Source organism: Rhinolophus sinicus, chromosome 17 (assembly GCF_057876585.1).
Source record: "Rhinolophus sinicus isolate RSI-liver-muscle chromosome 17, RSI-T2T, whole genome shotgun sequence".
Classification (NCBI taxonomy): Eukaryota; Metazoa; Chordata; class Mammalia; order Chiroptera; family Rhinolophidae; genus Rhinolophus; species Rhinolophus sinicus.
This window is the reverse complement of record NC_142517.1, coordinates 139,867,913-139,886,105: the sequence shown is the minus strand read 5'-3', so window position 1 is coordinate 139,886,105 and position 18,193 is coordinate 139,867,913. Positions and strand designations below refer to the sequence as shown.

Genomic DNA, 18,193 nt, shown 5'->3' with positions numbered 1-18,193 from the left:
TAAATAGGCATACCTTTCTTTCTGCTAGGTTTTCATTGTGAAGGTTTGTGTCAGTCTAGCCAGGAGTGAGTCTGTTTTGAAACGGTTGTGGCTGTGATTGCCTTTAAGGACCACGGTTTCCAAATTTCTCTAGCAATACATTGTTCTCAAAGTGGAGGCTGGCTTCTCAAAGGTTTCTTCCCTCAGTTTTTACTCCACCGTCACCATTCAATCTTCCCTTTTGTGCTGTAGCACAGAGACTGTCAGTCCTTTGCAGCTTACCCAGTGGCACTTCGTTATCACTTAGACTTGATACTTTTTAGCCTGGTGGCATGACAAATGAGGGAAGAGTACTTTAGTCTCTGGGACATTGCTTTCAAAGTGTTCCTGCTCTTCCTCCAGCTGTAGTTCTTGCTAAAAAATATATCCCTGACCTTTCTCTAGGTCTAGAGGTGTTTTCCTTGTTCCCTCCATCACGTGCAAAGGGATTTTATCAGTACCCTAAGAACAACAGGTTGTGTTGCCTCTCTCTGTAGATTAACGTTTTCATTCCATAAAGGACATAGGTGAGAAAATTGGAGGGGGGTGGGGGGCATGAGAAAGTGGTTTGTGCCCCAGTGTCTGCTTTCCTTCCTAGTCCTATATGAAGGAAGCTGTCTCCTGAGCCTCCCCCATTTTTCCCTCTTAGCACCTGCTGGATTTCATGTTGATAAAGGCAGCTAGAGTGTCAGTCACTCTGCCCCATATCTATGGTCCCCAAAAGCTTCACCTTCTCCCACCAGTCTGCACTATGCATAATTTAAGAGTTAATCTAGCAAAATTCTTAGTGGTATCCAGTGACATTTGTTTTAGGTAAGCACATGCTTGCATTCTGTCTCCTCCTATAGGCACCTGTCTCTCCCCAGTTTTCTTCTTAGTTGTTTGTCTTAGTTGTTGATCTTTGCTTTTTGATGCATTCAAGAAAAACTGTGAATTTGCAATTTGTCCAGGCTTTTAATTTCTGTAAGTGTAGGAGCAGTGTTCCTAACTTTCCTCATCCTGGAGCAGAAACCAGATATCAACAAGACTACAGAGGAAAAATAAAAAATAAAAAATTACAAAATGTGCTTGAGGCATGATTTCTTTAGGAATCAATGATTCTCTTTACTTGTGAAATTAGTGACCTGCTACAAATGAAAGTGAGGACTCCATTATAAATATATTGAGTTAATTGATAAGTCCCATAAGGGGACACTCCAATTTAAAAATTTCTCTTCTCGATGCTGTATATCTCACCTAGGCTGTAATTTCTGCAAAAGTATTTTAGTTTAAATAAACCATTAAAACATGCTGCTCATGATTTATGTTATTGACATTATTTGGTACAATCTCTTCTGAAAACAATGAAAATCTCTAGGAATTGTTGCAGAGTTTGAATTGAGAGCAATCGAAAATGGCATACGTTTCAACTTTTTAAATATAGTGGCTGGTTAGGGTCTACCTGGATCTTCTACCTCAAAATACTTACTTTGGTTTTCTGCATGGTCAAATCAAATGGGCTCTAAGAGAAGGGGACAAACTGAGTATGAAGACTATGTTAGGTTGTTATGGCAAGAGAGTAACGTAGCAAGAGATTAATGTAACCAAACGGGTGGGTCAAAGTAGTAAAAACACAGAAAAGTCAGAAACAAGTTAAGATATGGCATAGGTGGTGGTTATAGAGACTTTTGGTGACAACTTATTAATTTTTATGTATAACTTACTTCCTCCTGTTGTCCTTAGACACTGTTTTGTATTAGCCAATATTGGAGAGCTAATGTATCTGAGAAGAAAATGTGATTCTTTTGAACCTGGAAAAAAAAAATAAATATTTGATCATGGTGAGGCAAAATACAAAGAAAAATGAGTAGTTTTCTTAGGCTCAGGACCTGGCAAATAATTGTGGACCGATAAGCATTTATATGTATATAAGTACATATATATACACATATATGTATATATTTACTGCAAAGTCTTATGTTTTGAAGTCTTATGTCTTTGAAAAAAGAGAGAAAATTTCAAAAGCACCTTGGAGTTTTTGCTTCCTGAGTCTTGTTTAAAAGAAAAACACATAAGGAAAAAAAATAAATCAAAAGTCGGTTTTTAAATATTATTATGGCATCCCTCTTTCCTTTGGCATAAGCAACCATAACTTTGTGCTCACAGACAGAGCTAAAGTTCCTGGTTTGTTAATGGAAAAATAGGCTGCCACTCAAACTTGCATAAAGGACCTAACTTGATTTTCAAAGTTTAGTGAAAGGTAATGGGATGCACTAGAATGTTTTTGATTTAGCCAAGAGGTTCTTAGTACAGTGCATCACATGCTAGAGAGAATATGGAAGGATATACTTAGAAACAGTATTTACATTCAAGGGGTTGGAAACTATTTACCCTCAAAATTCAAAGGGAACATCAAGTCTACCTATATTCAAATGCAGTCCACTGATCAGCCTTACCAGAAATACCTGAAAAAGACACTTAAAACTTCAGGGAATTTTGACCTTATCTTTGAGATAGGATTCAGTATATATTTTATGATTGTCTAGAAAGTACCTCTCAGTTTGTCTTAACCAGAATTTAAGACAACTATCTACAGGTTAACCTATATTCTTTCTAATTTCGATGTATAATTTTAAATTACTAAGCTTTAATCATGTAAGTTAGTTATACAGTGGTAATACAACATTTAATGTTTTAGAAAAAAATGCCAAAACAACAACAACAACAACAAAAAAAACATTTCTGGCTTCTTGCTATACAATTCACCCAAAAAGAAGTGAGCTTCTGTTCTGTTACTAATTTGTAAAATCACCATCTAGTGGCAAATCCCTCCCATTGCAAGCACACAGTCCCTAGAGCCCAAGAATTTCTAAAGATAAATGATGATACAAATTCATTTCAGACACGAAATGTGGCAGTGTGATTTTGGCCATATCAGGCAACATTGCACAAGTGGTAATATTCCTCCTAGATATATAAATCATGAACTAATAGCTGGGAAAGGAGAAGAGGACACATGCTACATAATTAAATTAAGTAGTTAAATGACAGGAAACAGATTGTATGTTTCATTTTCTTTTCATTTTATCCCATTCACATTGACAAAGTGTCAAACTTCTACTTTCATGAAGAGAAATTTCACGGAACAGCCATAAGGAAGCAGGAATGAATGCTAGGAATAAGGGTTAAAACTGCACAGATTTTTCATTAACTGGTTTCACAAATTCTGCTTACCTCTACTGAACTGGGCAGAGAGAATTCTCCTGGAATCCACTCCACACCTATTTCTTCTCTTTACTGCCATTTCATTAAACCATCTTGGAATCTTCCTGAATAACAGAAAAGTATCCTATGAAAGTGATGTCTGCCCCCCACCACCACTCCCATCTCTGCAATGTAAGGTGCTTGTTTCAGCTAATTTTGAGGTGCTCCTATAGATTTTAGGCCAGTTGGTTTATAGCTGGACTCAGGAATCACCTACATGACAGGTGGGGTTGGGAGAAAGTAAGGATATTATTTCCTGACCAAAATTAACACTTACATTAAGATTCTTTTGTTCCTGAAATTATATTAGTAGGGATTAACTCCCACAAATTAATGTCTCATGCTTTCCTGGAATCTCTTATTTCTGAATTCATCTAAGAGGTTATCAATAATAAGACATAGCATTATTTTATGTACAACTAAGGGAGAAAAATACTGCGAATTTATTCATGACAAGTCAATTGCAAGAGTTAGCCTAATTTCAAAGTGGTTGAATGATATGTTTTAAAAATATGTTCATATCCTTGAAATATAGTAAATGAAAATTCTGGTAATGAAAGAGAGAGAGTTGGGAATGAAGACTATGATACTATTAACTCAACATTTAGGCACTGATGTCAACCAGTTTAAGCAGAGCCCTAAGGAAATGGAACACAGGATAGTCATGTTTTGATAGAAGAGGAGGAGGAGAATGACAAACTCCAACAGCTTCCTAAGGTTGACTAAGCCCAGCTTTATTTAGACCATACAATTTCTTTTGAACAACTCCTTTTAGCAATGTTTATTTAAAGAGGTCACCATTTGAAGTTAGCATACTGAATTCCATAGCTGTTGACCCTTTGGAAAAATAACTGACTCTGAGAAAGGTTAAGAAAGGTGGGAAAAGCATATGAATAAAACCTTTTCAAGCTAGAAAGAGGTCAAAGTAGAGCATGATCAAAGACACAGACGAAATGCAGATAAAGGTGAAATAATGAGCACCGGAGACACCAATAAAAAGAGAAATGCTTTTTTAAGTGGCTAGGTGCGGCTGCACCAGCAGTCTGAGCTCTCAGACATACTGTGGGAAGGGTTTACTCAATCCAGGTCTTACACAGCAGCAGTAAAGAAAACAAAGAAGAAAGCAGATGCTGAGTTTTCATTCTAGAACAGGCTGACTTCCATTGCATATCAGCTCAGAGAAGAGTTTCAGAGACAGACTCCTTTTTTCTCCTTGAACTGCATATTAAATTTTATAGTAACACTACTATCTTTTTTAACACAGAGAGTAAAATAAAAGTAAGCTTGAAATCCTTCCCACCTTAAAAAAAAAAAAAAATCTATAAATGGAATTGATGCTAAAGGCTTAACAGGATGTTACTGAGGATGTGTTTCAAGGAAATAATTATGTTTAATACTAGGAGAATTACACAGTATCTACACAATATCGTTTGAAAGATTAGGAAAATAATTTATTCCTTGATTTTTTTTTTCGGGGGTCTGAAATTTATCATTAAATAATAATTTCTTTGTGTTTTCATGTGTGTGTGTGCAATTTCAAAATTCTAAGACAAAAATGAGATAGAGTGTTAACATGTTATGCCATATTACATAGCAGGTTTTCTTAATAAAGCTGCTAAGAAACTTGAAAATAGTGTAGCATAATCACAACCTGTACGATTGACCTTGGAAGTAAGAGTTACAGGGAGAAGGAGGAGTACCCTGACAAACTGAAATTTTAGAACTTAAAGTATGCTAGATGCTCTGCTATTTTACATACATTTCCTAAATTCTCATAAGAATACTGTTAAGTAGATATTGTTATCATCCTAATTTTATATAAGGAGACATTGAGTCTCAAAGATGTTAAATAACTTGTTTAATACAATATAGCTTGTCAATGGAGAAACTGGGTCCATCGAGGTCAGCTCACCTCAAATTACTATGAAAGTACACTTAGATACATAGGAAGGAAAAAACAAAACAAAACTGAACCAATCGTTAAGAAGACACCAAATCAACTTATTGTACATCAGAATATTTTCCCAGAGTAGGCCATAAAGTTGTAACATTTGTTGGTTAATAAAATAGCTTGGATTTTCCTGATTATATTTACATTTGTCAAATAGTTATGGTAGGATAGGTTAAATCACATTTATCTCATTTAATGCTCAAAATAACCATGTAATATTGATATTTTAATAATCTCCATCTCAAGTTCATATAGTTGGCACACAATAGAGCCAGCACTGTAACCCACTTCTTCTGATTTCAGGTTCAGGACTTCTTTCAATAAAGTGTAACACCTCAAGTATACATTTCACCCAAGAATTTTTAAAGACTTTAAGACCTCTTTCAAAATATTTGCTTCTAATAATGAATAGAGTAAGAATTTCTACCTTTCCTATCCCCACTCTGCTTTAGAGTGTCACAAAGCACATTTTTTTGACAAAAGTCATTTATGACTATAATTTTAAAAATTCAAATTCCTGTGGAGCAAAATTATTTTTGTTTGGACTAGACTTGTTCTAAAGTTGATGGTCAGCAATCACTGTATCACCACCATAAATATTACGATTATTAACAAGATGAAGTTTTCTTTTGGAGAATAAGATACGTCAGAGAGTTCCAGACAACATTAAAGCCGCGAGAAACATGAGTTAAGCATACAGAGCTAGAATATGTCATCCAGCAAATTTCTTCACGCATTCACAAATATTTACTGAACATCCCATGTGCAACTTCCTATTCTAGGTGCTGGGAATACAGGAATAAACAAAATGCTGACAACTGCTGCCCACATGGAGCTTATATCAAGTAGAGAGGGACAGACAATAATGAAATAACAAATAAAATGTATTACATGCTACATAGTGATAAGTAGTGTAACAAAATAGAAGTGGGAACATTTCTTTTCTATAAAGGGACAAAGAGTAAATATTTTAGGCTTTGTGAGCCAGACAGCCCCAGTCAGAACTATTCAACTCTCCCATTGTAGCACAAAAGCAACTGTAGACAACATGTAAGTAAATGGGAGTGGCTGTGTTCTAATCTAACTTTATGAATTCATAGAGAGAGTCATGTGGGTATCTGAGGGAAAAGATGTCCACACAGAGGAAACAGGAAGTACAACGGCACTGAAACAGGAGCTTGCCTGGCATGTTCAGAGATCCATGAATAGGCCAGTGTTGTTTGCAGAGTAGAGTGGACTGGCGTGAGCAGGCATGGAACAGGAGACATGGTCAGATATGTAGGGCCTTATAGAGTAGAGTCAAAAAACAGATTTTATTCTGTGCGAAACAGGAAGTCATGGGAAGATTTGGAGAAGAGGAGTGTCACGGTGTGTTCTCCGTTTTACAATGATTCCTCTGTCTCCTGCATGAATAGACTGAAGGGAGACAAGAGCAAAAGGAATGATTAGACCATGATTGCAGTAATATGTGAGAGGAGATGTTTTGAATCAGAGAGGGTGTGGCATAGGTGATGAAAAATGGTTGAGTTGTAAATGGATTTGGAAGGTATTGCTGATGTGTAACGTGAGAGAAAAAGAGAAGCTGAGAATGAGACTTTGGGCTTCAAGGACTGGGACGTAGAAGACTATGAGATGCATATGATTTTATTTATTTATTTATTTATTTATTTATTTATTTATTTATTTATTTAGAGGCGGCACATACATATCAGTTGCTCAGTTTTAGATACATAAAGTATTGGAAATATCAAGTTTAAGATATCTATTAATAGATAAGAAATACAAATTAGAATGGAGTCATGATTAAGCATCACAGTGGGCCTTTTGAATTAAGACATACAGGAAACATAATGTTGGCGCTGCAATTTAATAGATATGCAAGCATAGATTATCAATTCATTTCTCTATGCCTTAATATTCTCAATCATAAAATAGAAATAATAGTATCAATCATGTGAGTTGTGGGGAATAAAGAAAATACTGACCAAAAAACATTTAACACAATGCCTGGCAAGTAGTAAATGTTAAAAAAATGATGTTATTATTATCAATTATGGAGAAAAGTAAGTATGCTTCAAATCTATTGCCTTTAATGTATTAAAAATAACACTGTTTTTAAAAGGTATCCAGGAACATGTAGCCTGCACTGTATTAACTTTGGCTCTACAAAAATTACGATCTAAGGGTTTATTCAGTCTCCAAAACATTAAGAACTCCTGCATTTTCACTCACTGAAAATTCTTCCTCTGACTAGACCTGGCATTACTTTTGTTTGTTTGTTTTTCTTTTTTTTTCCTTTTTTTAGATGTGGGTGGATTATTGCTAATTGCTAGTAAAAAAAAAAAAAAAAAAATTAGGAAGAAAAAAGAGAAGTAAAGAAGGAGGAAAGGAAGGGAAGAAATTTACAGTGAGCAAGAAGCAGGTTTCTGAGTGTTAGTATTCCTAAAGCCTAAAGAACACCTTGTGGATACATTTATTTTTACACAAGTTTCTTCTCCTCTCTATCCTCTTTCACAGACACATCATGTATCAGTTTGCAATTTGCATCCTGGGTGAAAAACCATGAGAAAGAGAATGACTTATTTTTCAATGCAAGCACAGTCTCCTCAGCGGTTTAATTACTTGATAAAACAGAAAAATATACACACGTTTCTTCCATAGCATATCTCAATATTTGAGTTGCCATACATTAGAAAATAGCAGTTGTGTTATTTTCATTTATAAACTCTGCATTTTGGTATAAAGTATCATTTAGGCTCCTAATGAATATTATTTGTGTTGAGGTTCACTCATCCAAAGGACTTTCAAGGACAAAAACATGGAATCTGAAAGTAAATCACATAGGCATTTGCTGAAAGGTGCAGTTGTTTCCCAATTTTATATGGTCCAGGGTTTTCTCTGAAAGATAAAATGCCTTTGATATAAATACTACTAAAGAGACGTCAAAATGTCAATATTCACATATGATTGGCTTAGTCATATTAAAATACTAGTTTATATTTACTATCTCCTTACAAACAAACAGAAAAAAGAAATTGTTGGCAAACAGTGCAGAGATAGTATAGATTGAATTTTTCAAAAAGGTGGGATTCTAAGTGTATTCTCCAACCACATTGCTTTGAAATTGGAGATCAACTGCAAAAAGGAAGTTGAAAAACCCACAATACACAGAGATTAAACAACATGCTACTGCAGTCATAGTATATTACCTGTATATACTATGATTGCAATAAATGATTTTTTAAAAAAATCATGCCAGTAAAGAATGACTGGGTCAAAGAAGAAATAAAAGGAGAAATCAAAAGAAACAAATAAGAATAAAAATACATTATATCAAAATTATTGGGATGTGGCAAAAGCAGTTTTAAGAGGGAAATTTATATCATTACAGGCCTATCTCAAGAAACAAGAAAAATCCCAAATAATTAATCAGACATTCATCTTAAAGAAGTAGGAGGGAAAACAAACAAATGAAAAACAAAACAAATGGAACCCAAAGTCAGCAGAAGGGTGGAAATAATAAAAATTAGAGCAGAACTAAATTAAATAGAGAACAAAAAGACAGTAGAAAAAATGAATGCAACAGAGAGCTGGTCTTTGAAAAGATTAATAAAATTGACAAACCCTTGGCTAGATTCACTAAGGAAAAAAGAGAAAAGATACAAACAAACAAAATCAGAAATGAAAGAGAAGTTACAACAGATACCACAGAAATACAAAGGGTCATACAAGAATACTATGAAGGTCTATATGCCACCAAATTCAATAACCAAAAAGAAATGGACAAGTTCTTAGAAATATATAACCTTCCTAGACTGAATCATGAAGAATTGGAAAATCTAAATAGGCTAATCAACAGCAAGGAAATTCAAACAATCATCCAAAACCTGGTCAAAAGCGAAAGTCCGGGACTAGATGGCTTCACTGGTGAGTTTTACCTAGCATTCAAAGATGATTTAATACCTGTCCTCCTCAGATCTTCCAAAAAATTTAACAGACAATACCTCCTATTTTATGAAGTCAACATTACCCTGATGCCAAAACCTGGTAGGGATAACACAAAAAAAGAAAATTACAGACCAATATCTCTGATGAATACAGATGCAAAACCCCTAAACAAAATACTAGCAAATCAAATACAACAATACATTAAAAAGATTGTACATCATGATCAAGTGGGGTTTATTCCAGGGGCACAAGATGGTGCAACATATGCAAATTGATCAATGTGATACGCCATATAAACAAAAGAAAGGATAAAAATCATAATTATATCAATAGATACAGAAAAAGTATCTGACAAGATATAACATCCTTTATGATAAAAACTCTTAATAAAAGAGGTATAGAAGGAAAGTACTTCAACATAATAAAGTCCATATACTATAAACCTTCAGCTAGTAGCACACTTAATGGTGAAAAAATGGAAATTTTCCTCTAAAATCAGGAACAAGACAGGGATGTCCCTTATCACCACTATTATTCAACACAGTATTGGGAGTCCTAGCCAGAGCAATCAGGGAAGAGAAAGAAATAAAAGGTATCCAATTTGGGAATGAAGAAGTTAAATTGTCACTTTTTGCAGATGATGTCATTCTTTACATAGAAAACCCTAAAAACTCCACCAAAAAACTATTAAAAACAATGAACAAATACAGTAAAGTTTCAGGATAAAAAATCAATGTACAAAAATCAATTGCATTTCTATACACTAACAATGAAATTTCAGAGAAAAAGTGAACAAAAACAAAAATACAATTCCTTTTGCAATTGCCATAAAAAGAGTAAAATATGTAAGAATAAACTTAACAAAGGATGTGAAGTGCCTATACGCTAAAAACTGTAAGACATTATTAAAAGAAATTGAAAAAGACACAAATAAATAGAAACATATTCCATATTTATGGGTTGGAAGAATCAACTTAGTTGAAATGGCTATATTACCCAAAGCGATATACAGATTCAATGCAATTCCCATCAAAATCCCAAGGGCATTTTTTAAAGAAATAGAACAAAAATAATCAGATTTGCATGAAATCATAAATGACCCCGAATAGCCAAACAATCCTAAGAAAAAAAGAAAAGGCCAGAGATATCACACTCCCTGACTTCAATTTATACTAAAAAGTAACAATAATCAAAACAGCATGGTACTAGCAGGAAAACAGACACACAGACTAATGGAATAGAATTGAAAACCTAGAAATAAACCTCCATAAATAGGGAGAGTGAATTTTCGACAAAGGAGCCAAAAACATACAATGGAGAGAGAAAAAAAAACCCTCTTCAGAAAATGATGCTGGGAAAATTGAACAATTGCAAAAGAATGAAACTAGACTTCTAGCTGTTACCATATACCAAAATTAACTAAAAATGGATCAAAGACCTAAACATAAGACCTGAAACAATAAACTGCATAGAAGAAAGCATAGGTATTAAACTTATGGACCTTGGGTTCACAGAGGATTTTTATGAACTTGATCTCAAAGGCAAGGGAAGTAAAAGCTAAAATAAATGAATGGGACTATATCCAACTAAAAAGCTTCTGCACAGCAAAAAGGCAACCAACGAAATGGGAGAAACTGTCTTTGAAAAGAACGCCTCTGTTAAGGGGTTAATATCCAATATATATGAGGAACTCATACAACTCAACAACAACAATAACAAAATAAACAGTCTCATTAAAAAATGGGCAGAGGACCTGAACAGAAACTTCTCCCATGAAGACATACAAATGACCAACAGATATATGAAAAAATGCTCAACTTCACTATTAGAGAAATGCAAATCACAACCACAATATGATATCACCTCACACCTGTTAGAATGCCTATCATAAACAAGACAAATAATAACACATGTTGGAGAGGCTGTGGAGAAAAAGAAACCCTCATACACTGTTGGTGGAAATGTGGATTTGTGCAGCTGCTATGGAAGACAGTGTGGAAGTTCCTCAAAAAATTACGACCAGAATTACCATATGACCCAGCAATCCCTCTCCTGGGTATCTACCCAAAAAACCTGAAAACATTTATCCATAAGGATATATGTACCCCGATGTTCATAGTGGCATTATTTATGGTGGCCAAGACTTGGAAACAGCCAGTGTCTTTCGATAGATGATTGGATAAAGAAGATATGGTACATATATACAATGGAATATTACTCAGCCATAAGAAAAGTTCAAATACTGCCATTTGTGACAGCATGAATAGTTCTTGAGATTATCACGCTAAGCAAAATATGTCAGACAGAAAAAGTCGAGAACCATATAGTTTCACTCAGATGCGGGATATGAAAATGAAAGCAACAAATGAACAAGACAAACAAAGAAACAAAAACTCATAGACGTAGACAATAGTTTAGCAGTTCTCAGAGGGTAGGAAGGGAAGGAAGGGTGGTAGAAGAGGGAAAAGGGGGTCATATATATGGTGATGGGAGAACTGTCTCTGGGTGGTGTAATATATAGATGATGTATTATAGAAATGTACACTTGGAAGCTATAATTTTACTAACTAATGTCACACCAGTAAATTTAATAAAAAAAAATCAATAAAGTGCTGGGATTCTGAGTGATGTTGGTTTGAACTGCAGCTTTATGACTCAGAATATAACATTTGAAAGTTATTTAACTTCTCTCAGCCTTAGTTTTCATATTTTTCAAATAATTATAATGGCACCTTAAAATTGAATGTAAGGATTAAATAAAAAAAAGTTAAATCCCTTTTACAAAGTATTATTCTTTTATGTTTAATGCTGAAATTCATCTTATTTAAGGAAATAACTACCATTATTCTTATTTAAGGAATATTGCAAACCAAAGTTTGGAAATTAAAACTAATAATTAAATTAATACCCACGTTTACTATGTATTTATTATAGCAATTTAAATACTCAAGTTCTCATTTCTTCCCAAGAAAATATTTCAATATTGTTTCTCAAACTCTAATGTGTTGTTCATCCCCTCAAATAAAACTCTATGAAATCACCATTTACTTATGCAGAGCAAAAATCTAATTCAATATTTCTAATCTTATGTGCATAGAAATTAGGGTCTATGAATACAGAGGGCCTCCGTAATCAGAATTGTTCACGTAGATTTTAGAGATATAATTTAATAAATTCACTTCTTACCAAGTTTTAAGTCCATTAAAATCTCAATTGAAATTGGTGGGGGGAGTGAACATGATGATACTAGTAAAAGGACTAAGGTAGGAATAAAAATGGGAGAACATAACTGCAAAATTAATAATTAGCCACTGTTTGCACATATTTTTCTACATTCACTTCCATGTGCTTTTATACTGGCCCATATTTGAATAGTTTATTAACTCAAGTCTCAATTTATTTTTTTCCTTTAAAATATTAAAAAACAATGCTAGTGGAAATTTCATTTGTCACATAACTTAATTCTGGATTTTACTTTTGATTATAGCCAGGGTTCACTTTGATGTTTTCAAAATGAATTTCAAAGACCATTTATTCAGTAAATTTTGAAAGTAGAAACATACTGAAACTTTTATCCCACTTGGTAAGCAGCCATCCTTTAGTTTTATCCAAGTTTTCCCATGAAAATGCCAATCGGGAATAAAACTGACAAATATATTCAATCAAAGATGGAAGGTTTTTTTTTTTTTGTTTTTTTTTTTCTCTTAAGTTGCAAATGGCCTCATTAAAATAAAAGCACCACCTTAGGGATTGCATAAAGCAGAGTATTGGTACCTAAATGGTATTTATGACCAGGCTAAATGTAAAGTGAATTAAAATTTAAAGGATTATAGTCAGGTAGGCCACAGACATCTGTAGAGAAATGTCCATTAAGAAGATGAAAGAACCAGTGGTCCCTGGTGACAGGCACATGTCAGGTTAGCGGTCAGCCATACCTATACACTTAGTGCCACAGCAAATGAGAAACACATTGCCCAAGGAGGAAAGTACTTAAGAGAGATTTATTTTAGACTAAGAAAAAAAATATCATGAAACTAACAGTTTAGAATTCATATCCATCATTGTCATCATACTGAAGTCCAAAGAATGGGGAAAATAAGATGTGGGCTGATAATAGATATTATCACATATGTGTTTATAGATACTGTATATACTCCAACCCATGACTGTATTTATAGAATCAATTGAAAGCATAATCTTTTCAGAGTATCATTACATCTCTGGTGCTATAACCACAATGAGGTGCTGCTGCCCAGCTACAGATAAAAGCTGGGCTTAATTAAGGAAGAAAATGAAAGAATGAGAAAGAGAGGGAGAGGAAAAGAGGGGGAGAGAGAGAGAGAAGAGAGAGAGAGAGAGAGAGTGAGAGAGAGAGAGAGAGAGAGACAGAGACAGAGACAGAGAGAGAGACAGAGAGAGACAGAGACAGACAGAGACAGAGAGAGAGAAGAAAGTAGGAAGGAAGGAAACAGAGAGCAAGCCTCTAGGCTGCTAATACATCAAGGAATTAATTCCTTTCATAATGTAAATGAGTCACAGAACCAGTCACTAGTTTTGTCATTTTTACGACACGAGCATGCAGCATATCCCTGTTGCATCTTCCTCCTTAAAATCAAGGATTCGTTTAAATGATCATCAAATGTTCTTTAGTGATGATTCATGGACATGGGAAATCGGGTCTTTTAATTAAAAAGCACTTACTTCTTCTCCCTTCTCTTCCTTTCCCTTCCCCCCTCTTCCCTCCCCTCCCCCCTTGGTCTTTCCTCCCCTCCCCTCCTTCTCTATCTCTTTTCTAATAGGTGGGAAACACCTACCACTAGTGTCCAATAAAATACATTCAGGATACTGTCTTGAGAAATCAGCTTTGGCATTTGATATAGCAAAAGATGGCTGAAGTTCATTTCAGGCCTTCTCTGTCCTGTATTAATAATCAAAGCATAACTGTTTCCCACTCTGTTTTTAAATACAGTTCAGAGAGAACTGCATTTCCCTACTAAGTGTGCATGTCATATCCTCTTGGATTCATGACTTCCAACTCCATTTTTAAACTAATGAATTCTTGATAACTAATGATCCCCAGATGTAACCATTGCTAAGCTGAAGTCACCTTTAAATATGGACTTGTGTTCCTATAAATACTGAAAAAAAACCAACAACAGTGTTTAACAATCTTGTTTTGCCTTGGAAGAGAGTCTTTCATCACAAATGATCTATTGATATTTCACTAGTTATCTCGAACACTGTTCGGGTGGTTTTCCATATCTTTAAGATTAAACTGGTTCAAGGGTGACATTTTCCTAGTTACAGCTCTGTTCTCAGTCTGTAGTCTTTTATTTCAATATACTTTCATGGTGGAAGTAATCTTTGAAACAAAATTAGAAGAGGGGAAGGATTTTTCTAAAATTATCATTTTCCAACCCCGGGATCTTCTGCTTTGCACTATACTTCCCAAACCTCCTCAGCCTTATCTCTAATCTTTATAAAATGTTCACCAACCACAACCTAGTATATGTGACTGACAACTCAGTGCAACAGAAGGATATAGCTTAAAGAAGTGTGGTAAACATCATCTTAAAGATGAAATTTTGGACAAAAACATGCTAGATTTATTCAGATGAGGTGGGGTAAATAAATAGATGAGACATACATCAGCAATCTCAGGCATACAATTAGGGGCCTACGGAGAAACAAAATGGTCATAATCCACCAGGTGATAATAGGAAACACAGATTGTACTCCAAGGTAATCAAAGAAACAACAAATCGGGGATAATGGGATCACATAAAAAAACAAAACAAAACAGCAACAAACAAAGCTGGTGCAATATTTATATATAATGTATGAATTTCAAAAAATCTGGCATTTTATGATTCTAGAAAAATTATTCTGCCTCTTACTTTCATTCACATTTAAGTAAATGTTTCCTGGGACAGAGGCAATGATGGGATGACCTACTAGCTATGCTCTCTGATAGAACCGCATGCTATAGAACTCTTACCCTCCCTACTATCAACACGAATTTGACATCTGTGTCTTTACGACAGTACCTTGATCTCATCTCTGTTGGCTAGTTAGTATTAATTTGAATGACTGAGATAGTGGGTAAATAAATTGTGTGTGTTTTCTTCCTTCAGAACTCCCTATTGTAATATATTTAAAGCAGCTTTAGGTTAAGCAAATAGCTAGTTCAGGTGGAAAAGCTAGGCAGTGATGGGAGTGATTTAACTGTCAGACTTTTCAATCATACCCCCTGCAGTGGGCTACTCTGTCTGGATGCAGAGCTATTCCTTCCAACTGATGCAGACCTAAAGACATGCTCAGATACTGCGTATGCCACATTATTTCCTCTTAAACCAGTTACCTGTCCCCTCAATATATTCTCAGTAGTTTCGGTCCAAAACTCATTTTTATTAAATGTAAGTTTTCTGTGAAATATGAAAAAGAGAACTGAATATATTTAGAAGTAAAGGAGACTATTTAATATGTTTTGGCTATGTCAAATCATGTGTGTTTCATAGAGGATAATTTTCACACCACTCCAGTTCCAGACTTGACTCTTCAGGTGGCCTCATTAGAGAGAAGTTAAATTTGGGCTAGCCTCAAATGGTATGGAGTTTGATTTCGGCTTGCCATCTCTAGGGACTATAATCTGAATTAAATAAATTGCTTGGGATCTATTTCTTTATCATTTCTCTGTTTAAAGTGTGTACTAAAGTGTACGTAATGTTATACCTAAATAGAGTGGATAAAAAAGAAGAGACCTGCACTGTTAGTATAAAAATAGTACAGCCCTCAAGCAACTAAGAGGCTGCTCTAATTTATGCCCTTACAATTTACCCAGAGGTTCAGACTTAGATGCTCATAGACTTGGAGAAAGGAGGAATTTCAAGAACGAGGGAGCTCTCCACTGAAAATAAATGTCCTCACTAGGTCTTGAGAGAGTTCAGATTCAAGCTTAAGCTACGTAGTCTGAAACCTCAAGGGTGAGAGGTTTAAGAGGAGAGAAGTGATTGTCACGTTCAGGCCTTATATAGCTCATCATCATTGTCCTCTTTAAGAAATGACAGGCATTTTCTCTTGCCAAACAAGAAAAAATCGTAGGAACAAAACTTGTGTTCACACAATTTAGAATTTCAGCAAAACATTAATTTGCCACTGTGATAAAAAATAATATAAAGAAAGAGAGAATAATAAGAGAGGAAAAGAAATCTCTTCAAGTGGTTATTATCTTGTGCCATATCAATGTTCTTAAATACTGGACACTTCATTTTAGCTGAATATGTATTACAGAAAAATGTTGTTCTCTATAGCATATCTCTGTGCATGAAACTATTGTTTAAAAATAAATGTGTAAAATAAAGGGCAATTATTTTTAAGATTGGGATGGGAGAATTAAACATGTTCTTAATGAAGATACTAATGGAATCTGCTCCTGAAAGACCGAAAAAACATATGCCATATTATTTTAACATGTTTTTCAGAAAGAAAATCTGAAAAAGTGTTAAAACAAAACAAGCAATGTGTGGAACTCAGTTATCCAAACACTTCTCTCTGAAGCTGTGAATTTGGATTGACTAGGGCGCGCCTAGACTTAGCCCCAAGGTTTGGGGTCCATTTCCAGGCCAAAACCCAAGTTTCCAGTTCAGGGCTCCGGGATTCCATTAAGATTTCCCGCGAATCAGGTGGGGCTAATTCAGTCTTGAACAATCAATCACTCTCACTCCATTTTGTGAGTGGAAGTGATTGATGGTTCTCTGCTAGTCATGGCTGACCTAGACGTAGGAAGCAGACCTGAGCGCGATGCCTCATGTATGAGTGGCTTATTTGGAATCAGTCAACTGCAGGAAACTCTCTTGTGTCTTCCTTGTTCCTTCCCTAGATAGACACATATTCCTCATGTCCTTCATATACATCCTCCTGTTTGCTTAAAACTATTGTTGCTCTGCCCTAACCCCTCACTCTCAGAAAACAGTTGTATGTCTGCCCCCCTGCAGTCAGTTTTATAGCCCTTGATTATTTAGAACCACTTTTTTTCTACACATTCAATTATTTTTTCTATTTGTTCTTCACTTTTTAGAATTGTATCTGCTAATTCATCAACTCCTCTTCTGTCGTCTAAAACCTGGGCTTCTGCAGTAGCTGTCTTTGCTCTTGTTTTTTCCACAGAATTATTAGAAAAAAAGACAAGATATATAATTTGAACTCCCTTTCTCTTCTTTGTGACATTGTTTTTTGTTCTTGTTGTTTGTTTGTAAGCATGGGGTAAGGGGCAGCTACATGGTTTTGTGAATTAGTATGTTTTGTTTGCCTTGTTCACAGCTGGTTATCTTTCATTCTTGGGAATATTCATGTTGCATTTCAGAGAACAGTGTACCATTTTGTAGATGTTATCATTCTGGCCCTTTTGCCAATAATCACCACTGCTGTTACAGTCACTACAAGGAAATGCTCTCCCACTCCTTTCTCTGATAAGGAGCTGCCTCATGTACTCATACATCCCGTGGTCCACTGGCTGGACTGAGACATTTGCAGCAAGAATTTTCAAAGGGACACTAATAATGTGCACAGTTTTCAGAATTGTTATTTTCTCCCCAAACTCAGTGAAGTTGTGAAAACCCTTACAAAAAATGATTAGAGAAGTTGTAAAAATTCACATACAAACACAAGGCAAAACTCAAAGCAGTTCTTTTCATCATTTTTGGGAAGAGAAAAAGGAAGGGACTGCTCTTCTTTCCTGTCTCACGGCAAATCATGATTCCGAAGCACAACCATCACACATATTTATGAAGTTATTGGCAGGTTCCTTTAAAAGAGAAAGGACAATTTCAATAACAGAAAAAAATAGCTAGTGATTATCCCATAGGTTACAAGTGAAAGGGCAATCATTATTTAGTTGATAGTATATATCCATTTATGCATTCCAAATTAAGGATGCAAATGAATATATAGATTTACAAGATATAATTTGAGAGTTTTACAAAAGTATATGCAATAGTTATATATATATATATATATATACTTAAATAATATCTA

At 34.9% G+C, this 18,193-nt stretch overlaps 1 long non-coding RNA gene across 1 annotated transcript in view; it reads right to left on the bottom strand.

Annotated features, from left to right (window-relative positions):
- Window positions 1-1,721: 1,721 nt before the first annotated feature.
- Window positions 1,722-18,193, bottom strand: part of LOC141567432 (uncharacterized) — an 88,355-nt gene continuing 71,883 nt past the window's right edge. Inside the window, exons 2-3 of the long non-coding RNA XR_012490017.2 lie at window positions 3,232-3,326; window positions 1,722-1,808 (exon numbers count right to left, since the gene is read on the bottom strand). This is a non-coding gene — a long non-coding RNA (uncharacterized LOC141567432). The remainder of the gene's footprint in view (window positions 1,809-3,231; window positions 3,327-18,193) is intronic.